The 10026-nt window shown below is 38.0% G+C and overlaps 1 protein-coding gene across 3 annotated transcripts in view; it reads left to right on the plus strand.

Moving 5' to 3' along the window:
* The window catches only part of CEP44 (centrosomal protein 44), a 74937-nt gene extending 72404 nt beyond the window's left edge, over positions 1–2533 (plus strand). For 2 of the 3 annotated variants that reach the window (XR_004031078.1, XR_004031075.1), the window contains exon 11: positions 1642–2533. The gene's annotated coding sequence lies outside the window, so the exon portion shown is untranslated. The remainder of the gene's footprint in view (positions 1–1641) is intronic. The other variant, XR_004031076.1, reaches the window with a different exon arrangement.
* The last annotated feature ends 7493 nt before the right edge of the window (positions 2534–10026 follow it).

The following is a 10026-nucleotide window of genomic DNA, read 5'->3' on the forward strand; positions in this document are numbered from 1 at the left end:
CTAAGTGGCTTTACTTGACTAAACTCTTAGATAGGTAGAAGAAGAGGCCTCTAGCCTCCAGAAAGAAGAATCAAAGTAAACAGCTTTGGGAAAAAGAGCTCCTGGGGAAACCTAAAACAACATAAGGGGTAAATGGAGTTTTCTGGATTTAAGTCTGTAAAACTACATTTCACAGCATTTTGCTAAAGCTTAATTCTGAGTGATGATGCACCCAAATAATTTGCTCAAATGTTTATTCATCTCATTTTAATCCTGGTTCCTGAGAGTTTAAAGAGATTATTAAGCAAAGTATATGGGAGGCGATTTCATTGTTTAGACTGAGCTCCTACACTGGGCCCCAGCAGACAATGAAGTCACTCATGCTAGGTGTCATGCACAATTACACTAAACTTTGAAACAGGCAAGTTTTCCAGAAATCAGAAGATTCACAGCAACTAAGCAGAAGGGGCTTACTTTACCTGAGCCAGCATGATAAGGAAGCCCTTTCTGTGTTAACCCTATAAGTAAAGTTACTTTGAAATGACCAATCTGCTTTTGTTCCTTGTTTCTGCTTTCTTCAGCCCTTTTCTGCCTATAAAGCCAACCTATAAACCAGACCATGCATTCTGTTTTACAGAATGAGATATTGCCCAGTTCTAGAATCACTAATAACAGCTAATTACATCTTAAAACCAAACTTATTGTAATTTTATTTTTTAACAATATCAATAAAGGTGCCTTTATTCTAAGAGCTATATTAGGTAGTTTGATCATATTATTCACAGAATTATAAAGTTAGCATAAGAAAATTATGAAATTAAACCCCAAATTGTTTGTTGAATATGGTGACTGGTTATTAATCTTGAGAATAGGAAAGAAGATGTTCCTTGATTAGTGTTGGTCCTGAAAGAACTTATTGTCTTATTAAGAAGAAAAGACTCACGAAAAATAATCCAAAACAGAATATAGTCAAGTTTCAACTGTGTGTATTATAGATGTTCAGAGAATTGTGTTGTGTTGATTTTTGTTAGCATAGAAGGCCTTGTAAAACGTGTGTGACTAGAAGCCAATTAGAACTGAGTGTGTGTGTGTGTGTGGTTTTTTTTTTTTTTTTTTTTTTTTTTGAGACAGAGTCTTGCTCTGTCGCCCATGCTGTAGTGCAACGGCATGATCTTGACTCACTGCAACCTCCGCCTCCTGATTCAAGTGATTCTCCTGCCTCAGCCTCCCGAGTAGCTGGGACTACAGGTACCCACCACCACACCCAGGTAATTTTTGTATTTTTAGTAGAGATGGGGTTTCACCAGTTTGGCCAGGCTGGTCTCAAACTCCTGACCTCACATGATCCACCTGCCTCGACCTCCCAAAGAGTGTTTTTACAGGCTCCATCCCTTATTCCTGGAGTCATCTTAGGGAAATTTTCTGACATTTTATTTCCTTAGAACTCTCATCTGTAAAGTAGAGAGAAAGATGCCTCGCTTGCTTGCTGAGGACTAATGAGATACAATTTTGAGAAGTCATTTTTTTCATCCCAGTGATTTTCACCAACCATGATCACACTAAATTTGTCTCACTCAAAACCAGGCATAATGTAATGCTGTTAAGAACATATTATTCTAATATTCTGTCCAGAATTCCTCTCTGTGAACTGTTTCTGTTTAGAATCCATGTTCATAAATTCTGGGAGTGTGTCAGCTGGTGACTTCAGAGGAAAGGGGAACCACTACGCATGAGGTAAAAGGAGGAATGTGTTGTTTTGCTACTGGGAAGGACTGGGGAGGGGAGTGGAATAAAAGGTAGGAGCAGAGAAGAGACAGGCCAGCAAAATCAAAAAGCAGGTGCTGCAGAGAAAGAGCCAGGAGAGAAACTTCTGGTGGTGAGTGATAAAAATGGACTTGGGGGACAGGACAATATAATAACTGATGAGCTTTTGACCCCCATCGCTCCAGTCATCAGGAAAGTCTATTGTGCTTATAAATGCTTTGTTTCAATTTTTGGCAAACACAATAAAGGAGCTGTTTTATATCTGGTAGCACCTCATGTTGACCCCAATATAAATGAGAAACAAGAGCCGAAGAAGCAGAGGAAGTTAGGAGATAGTAAGCTGTCCAGAAATTAGCCGACGACTGTGGAATGGCTCCAGACTTCTGTAGCAAATGGAAATATGAGGTTAATTCCAGGTTTATGTAAATCACCAAGGGTTAGATGAACTCCCATATGGCATGTTACACCAATTTATAAGGACATCAGAAAATAGTTCATATTGTTTCAAACTTGGCTCCATAAGTGGGCAATTATTTTTAATATATATCAGGGCTTAGAACATGATACCCCAAAATATGGCACCTTGGCATTAGCAGAAAGCTCACTCTCTTGACTTTCTCCAACCTTCTCTCCCCAGGCCATAAAAATCATTCTCTCTCCCTTCATGTGGAGAATGAAGACTTTTTGGGACACCTTATATCCAGAGAAAAGGAAAGAAGATACATACAGCCAGAGCAGAATCTGAACAAACAGGCCTTGCTAAGTTCCCGCCAGTTTATTGATCATATCCTTTTTGATCAATCAGGCTGCTTCTTTTTTTTTTTTTTTTTTTTTTTTGAGACGGAGTCTCACTCTGTTGCCCAGGCTGGAGTGTGCAGTGGTATGACCTTGGCTCACCTCAACCTCCGCCTCCCAGGTTCAAGCAATTCCCCTGCCTCAGCCTCCCGAGTAGCTGGGATTACAGGTGCCCGCCACCACACCCAGCTAATTTTTGTATTTTTAGTAGAGACAAGGTTTGACCACGTTGGCCAGGCTAGACAATCAGACTTCTATGTGACTGTCCATTCTTTAGCAAACCTAGGCATAAAAATACACAGCTTTTCCTAAGTCTTCGGGTCGTCATTTCTGAAGTTTCTCGTGTCACATAAAATTTTGGTTAAAAAATTTTGTTATGCTTTTCTCATTAATCTGTCTTTTGTTATAGGTGTCATTCACCAATTGTCAACTTCACAATTGTTATGAAAAAGATACTACTTTTTCTCTCCTGCACATCTAATGAAATTCTTTAATTGAAATCCTTAGGTGTGAACCAATAATATCTCCAATCTTTGTTTTGTACTAACAGTCTTGCCTTTTTCTAAATCAAATACATCCCTGTGGATTATTACTCTCACCTGCATGGTCTTCAGGAAAGAAAAATAAAATTACTCTACTGGAGATCACAATGACACAATATTCTGTAAGTGGCACTGCCTTATAAAACTATTTTTGTTCCATTCTTTCACAGCTATTTTTAAAGTTCTGTTTTTAAAATTCACAGTTCTGCTCTTTGAGACTCCAACTACAAAGTCAAATATTGCCGTTCTTTTTTTTTTTTTTTTTTTTTTTGAGACAGAGTCTTGCTCTGTCACCCAGCCTGGAGTGCAGTGGCGCAATCTCGGCTCACTGCAAGCTCCACCTCCTGGGTTCACACCATTCTCCTGCCTCAGCCTCCCGAGTAGCTGGGACTACAGGCACCTGCCACCACGCCCAGCTAATTTTTTGTATGTTTAGTAGAAATGAGGTTTCACCATGTTAGCCAGGATGGTCTCAATCTCCTGACCTCATGATTTGCCTGCCTTAGCCCCCCAGTGCCATTCTTAACATTTAATTTAAACTTGCGGCCAGGAGTTCAAGACCATCCTGGGCAACATAGTGAGATCCTATCTCTACAATTTTTTTTTAATTAGCTGTGCATGGTGACATGTGCCTGTAGTTCCAGCTACTTGTGAGGCTGAGGTGAAAGGATTGCTTGAGCCCACACATTCAAAGCTGCAGTGAGCTATGGTCACACCACTGCACTCCAGCCTGGGCAAGAGAGCAAGACCCGGTTGCAAAAAAAAAAAAAAATTCTTCCTGCATTCAATGACATCGCGTTTCATTTTGGCCATTTCCTCCCCTCCCCAGTTGTGACCTCCATACTGGGTTATGCTCCAGGTCCCTGATTCCTTTTCAGATAGTCTCTGTAATTGGAATTGGAGGTGTGAGAGGAGTTCACATTCACACAAAGCCTGCTGAAGTACGGTAAGCCTCACTCACACAGGCAAGTTTTAACTGTGATGACATCTCAGTAAAATGTTATACAACTTCGGTGTCGTTTAAATATTCTGTGACACTTTCAGAGGAAACTTTCCAGTACATAAAATCATCTCGTGTTACCTGAGAGAATGACAACTCTGTTTTTAAAATTACTCTGAAATTCCTAGAAAATCAAACCAAACCAAAAACCTCACCATTTTTTATTTTACTGGTAAATAAATATTTTTTCTTGGTCATATTTAGGTTGTGGTGAGAGTTAAGTAATATGTCTGAGAGTACATTATTTACCATAAATCTTTGTACAAACACTCCTATTTTATTAGCTATTTTAAAAATATCAGAAACTAATAATTCCCCTTCATTTCCACAGGGCAATAGTGATCCTAGACCAAATTCCTTCCTTTTTCTCTCCAAATTGGTTATGATCCTACTCCCTCAGGTTGGTCCACTATATTTAGGCATGAAGGACAAGGAGAGACAAGCTGTCACTGGTCAAACAAAACAAAACAAAACAAAAAAATCCACAGATACGAGGGCTTTTCAGGTTAGTCCTAGAGAATTTCACAACATTCCAGGGTTTTCACTGCTTCTGTGAGTAAATTTTCTTTCCTGCTCCCATGCAGGAAATGGTTCAGCATCGGCAAGCCATTCAGGCCTTCGTTACTGCCGTGTTTTGAATGTGCCCCCCTCAATTTCATGAGTGGGAAACCAAATTTCCTATGTGGCAGTATTGAGAGGTGGAACGTTTAAGAAGTGAGTGGTTCATGAGTGCTCTGCCCGCTGAGTGGATTAATCTACTCATGAGTTAATAAATTGATGGGTTAATGGATTAATGGGCAATCATGGGAGTGGAACTGGTGGCTTTCTAAGAGGAAGAGAGGCCTTAGCTAGCACATTAGCATGCTCAGCCCCCTCACCATGTGATGGTCTGCACTGCCTCAGGTCTCTGCACAGTCCTCACCAGGAAGGCTCTCACTAGACACTGAGCCATGCCCTTGGACTTCCAAGCCACCTGAATTGTAAGAAATTTCTTTTCTTTATAAATTACCCAGTTTCAGGTGTTCTATTATAAGCAACAGAAAACAGACTAAGACAGCTATGTTATGAAGACTCACTTTTGAAATAACGTAGACATGATCCTTAACAGAAATATGTATGTGTGTAGGTGTATGTGAGTTACACAATTCTAAGATTGCCTGTCTTCAAAATATACAAAATAATTAATAGGAAAAAGAAGCACAGTATAATGTTATTATTTTTCAGAAAAAGCTATTAGACTAGGATGGAGAAATTGATGTCATGTAGTCAAGGGAAGACTTTGATTTAAATGGGGATCTGTTTACTTATTGCACATATATAAACAGCTTTAAAGAATATTAAACCTACTAAGCTACTTATGGTTTTGCTCTGACAACTACTTCCTTTGGTTTTTGGTTTCAGTTGGCTTCTCTGAGTCATCTTGCTTCTCTGAACAAGCGAGGTAATTGCTGTCAGTGATGTGGGCTGAATCAATATGGTGTCACTGTTTATGCTTTAAATTGATGAGTTTTCAGAAGGTGGCAGTGGTATGAGAGCCAGTGATTCAGCTCACCCTAGGATTGTTAACAGAGGTTAATATAGTAGATAAACAGTGTGTTCTATATTTCTTTCAAAATAATGATATATTAAAAATATTATGAACATGGAAAAAGCTTTCAATAAAATCCAGCATCCCTTCATGAAGAAAACCCTCAATAAACTAGTCATCGAAGGAATATACCTCAAAATAATAAGGGCAATCTATGACAAATCCATAGCCAACATCATACTGAACAGGCAAAAACTGGAAGCATTCCCTTCAAACTGGAACAAGACAAGGATGTTCACTGTCACCATTCCTATTCAGCATAGTACTGGAAGTCCTAGCCAGAAAAATCAAGCAAGAGAAAGAAACAAAGGACATCCAAATAGGAAAATAAGTCAAACTATGTGACTTCATGGATATGATTCTATACCTAGAAAACCCTAAAGACTTCACCGAAAGGCTCCTGGAACTGATAAATGACTTCAGTAAAATTTCAGGATACAAAATAACTGTACAAAAATTAGTAGCATTTCTATAAACCAATAACATTCAAGCTGAGCGCCAAATCAAGAATGCAATTCCATTTACAATAGCCAGCCATATACAAAAAAATATGTAGGAATGTGTCTAACCAAGGAGGTGGAACATCTCTACAAAGAGAACCACAAAACTTTGCTAAATGAAATTACAGATGACACAAACAAATGGAAAAACATTCCATTCCATGCTCACGGATACAAGAATCAATGTTGTTGAAATGACCATACTGCCCAAAGTATGGTCATCAATCTGTAGATTCCATGCAATTCCTACCAATATCATTTTTCACAGAATTAGAAAAAAGAATCCTTAAATTCTTAATGGAACCAAAATAGAGCCCAAATAGCCAAGGCAATCCTAAGCAAAAAGAGTAAAACTGGAAGTATCACATTACCCAACTTCAAGCTATACTACAGAGCTGCAGTAACCAAAACAGCATGGTTCTGGTAAAAAAAACAGACACATACACCAATGGAACAGAATAGGGAAGCCAGCAATAAAGTCACACACCTACAGCCATCTGGTCTTCAACAAATTGGACAAAAATCAGCAATGGGGAAATGACTCCCCACCCAATAAGTGGTGCTAGGAAAGCTGGCTAGCCATAGGAAGAAGAATGAAACTGGACCCCTAGCTTTCACTATATATAAAAATTAACTTGGCTGGGTGCAGTGGCTCATGCCTGTAATCCCAGCACTTTGGGAGGCTGAGGACGGTGGATCACCTGAGGTCAAGAGTTCGAGACCAAACTGGCCAACAAGGTAAAACCCTGACTCTACTGAAAATACAGAAATTAGCTGGGCATGGTGACAGGTGCCTGTAATCCCATCTACTTGGGAGGCTGAGGCAGGAGGATCACTTGAACCTGGTAGGCGGAGATTGCAGTGAGCCGAGATGGTGCCACTGCACTCCAGCCTGGGCAACAGAGTGAGACTGTGTCTCAAAAAAAAAAAAAAAAGTTAACTCATGACAAAAAACATTTAAATGTAAGACCTCAAACTATGATAATCCAAGAAAAAAACAGGGCATTCTATACATTTACCTTGGGAAAGAATTTATGACTAAGTCCTCAAAATCAATGGCAACAAAAACAAATTGGCATGTGGGACCTAATTAAACTAAAAAGCTTCTGCACATCAAAAGAAACTATCGACAGAGTAAGCAGACTACTTACAGAATGGGAGAAAATATTCACAAATGATGCATCCAACAAAAGTCCAATATCCAGCATCCAGAGGAAACTTGAACAACTGAACAAGCAAAAAACAAATAACCCCATCAAAAAATGGGTGAAAGTCATGAACAGACACTTCTCAAAAGAAGATACAAGAGGCCAACTGCATATGAAAAAATGCTCCACATCATTAATCATCAGGAAATGCAAATCAAAACCACAATGAGATACCATCTCACACCAGTCAGAATAACTATTATTAAAAATTCAAAAAAACAACAGATGCTGGTGAGCATGTGGAAAAAAGGAACACATACTCTGTTGGTGGGAAAATAAACTAGTTTAGCTACTGTGGAAAGCAGTTTGGAGATGTTTCAAATAACTTAAAACAGAGTTACCATTTGACCCAGAAATCCCCCTACTGGATATATGTCCAAAAGAAAACAAATTATTCTACCAAAAAGGCACATCATGCACTCACCTGTTCATTGCAGCACTATTCACAATAAGAAAGACATGTTATCAACTGAAGTGTCCATCAACATTGGACTGAATAAAGAAAATGTGGTACATATACACCATGCAATACTACAACAGCTATGAAAAATAATGAAATCATGTTCTTTGCAGCAACACAGATGCAACTGGAGGCCATTATCTTAAGCAAATTAAGCAGAAACAGAAAACCAGATACCACAGCCTCACTCTTAAGTGGGAGCTAAATATTGGGTACTCATGGATGTAAAGATGGGAACAATAGAAACTGGAGACTACTCGAGGGAGCAGAGAGGGAGATAAATAAGCATTGAAAAATTATTGGGTACTATATTCAGTATTTGGGTGACAGGATCATTCATACCCCAAACCTAAGCATCTTAGAATATAACTAGGTAACAAACTTGTATATATACCCCTGAATCTAAAATAAAAGTTGAAAAAAATATGAATTAGGCTATTATATTCATAATTGATAAGTAACCACTGTGCTTTAAGCATCCATACAGAATTTTCTTTGCTGGTAATAGTTTCTTATATATGCTAATTAAGTTGGTAAAACTCTGCTATTCTTCCATAGAATATTTGCCTAATCTGTGTTTCTTTCTCTTAAAATATCAAATAAACTTAATTTTCATGGGTTTGCTAAATATTTTTGCACTGTCTTTAAGAGTTAGGTCAACTGAGTTGTTGGTGTTGAAATTCTCCAGCATTCAAACTATGGTTGGTCATTATGGAGATTGAAACTGTTTAGTCTCATATGCCTCTGGTAGCAATAGTTTCTCTCCCATCTCTATTTTGCATGTCCTGATTTTGCTTGTAGACTATAAAATGCAATCTAGCATAAGGACTGCCTTTATTGCTTTTTAATCCTAGCATCTAACATAGCATGTTTTGCAGATACTCCTCAATTTACAATGAGACTGTCACAGTAAACCCATCATAAGTTGGAAATATTATAAGTCAGAATACATTTAATGTAGCTAACCTACTAGACATCATAGCTTAGCCTAGCCTACCTTAAACATGCTCAGAACAATTACATTAGCCTACAGTTGGGCAAAATCTTCTAACACAAAGCCTGTTTTATAATAAAGTGTTGAATATCTCACGTAATTTATTGACTATATTACACTGTGTAGTATAGTACTGGTTTACCCTCATTATCACCTGGCTGACTCAGGGCTATGGCTCACTGCCATTGCCCAGCATCTAGAGAGTGTCATACTGCATATCACTAGCCTGGGAAAAGATCAAAAGTCAAAATTTCAACTACGGTTTCTACTGAATGGGTATTGCTTTTGCACCATTGTAAAGTGAAAAAATCATAAGTTGAACCATCCTATCTGGGACTGTCTGTATATATGTTTGAGCTCCACAAATAGATGATATTAACAATGGTACAATATTGTAAGTAATATTTTAAATTTTAGAAGAGTAGTACTTACTAGAGGAGTATTTCCTATGTAACTGAGCACTGTGATAAATCCTCCTAATACTTTAGCTCACTTGTTCCTCATTACAATCCTATTTTACAGATGAGGAAATGGACTTAGACTAGGGAACTTGCCCAAGGCTTAGGATAAATATATTTCATCTTAGACAGGTGTGATTCGAGCTGTCACTGGCATTATCAGACTTTTTATATCAGATTTTATTGATGATAGATGACATAAATTGGGTTCTTAATGTGTTAAGCATTGTTTTAAGTGTTAATTAACTTATCTTCACAGCAACATAAAGAGGGAGGTAGATTATTACTTGTATTTTGGAGATGAAAAATGCCGACATTGAGGGGTTTAGTAGCCAGGCCTCCGAGGTCCTGAAGCTAGCTGCTAAAATACTTTGCCAGGATTTAAACCATGGAAGTCTCTTCAATGGTATGGCTGTCTGCTGATTTGTTGTACAGCCATTTATTTAAAATTAGGTTTTAACCCAGCACATGATGTGAAGATTATTTAAGATTGCATTTCCCATTTTGAATAATTTTCTGTGTTTTCCTAGCCAAAGACATTTAATGTTAGTTTTCATTTTGATAAAATTAACTCATCAATATTTTTACATTACTGTCATCAAAAGGCTGTTGTTGAGATTAATCATGTAATGCATTTAACTAGAAGATGAAATAAAAGTCGCATGTTAGAAACAAACACACTCAGCTGATTTTTAACAAAGGTACAGAAACAATTCCATGGAGGAAGGATTTTCTTTT

This window comes from Nomascus leucogenys, chromosome 7b, assembly GCF_006542625.1.
Source record: "Nomascus leucogenys isolate Asia chromosome 7b, Asia_NLE_v1, whole genome shotgun sequence".
Classification (NCBI taxonomy): domain Eukaryota; kingdom Metazoa; phylum Chordata; class Mammalia; order Primates; family Hylobatidae; genus Nomascus; species Nomascus leucogenys.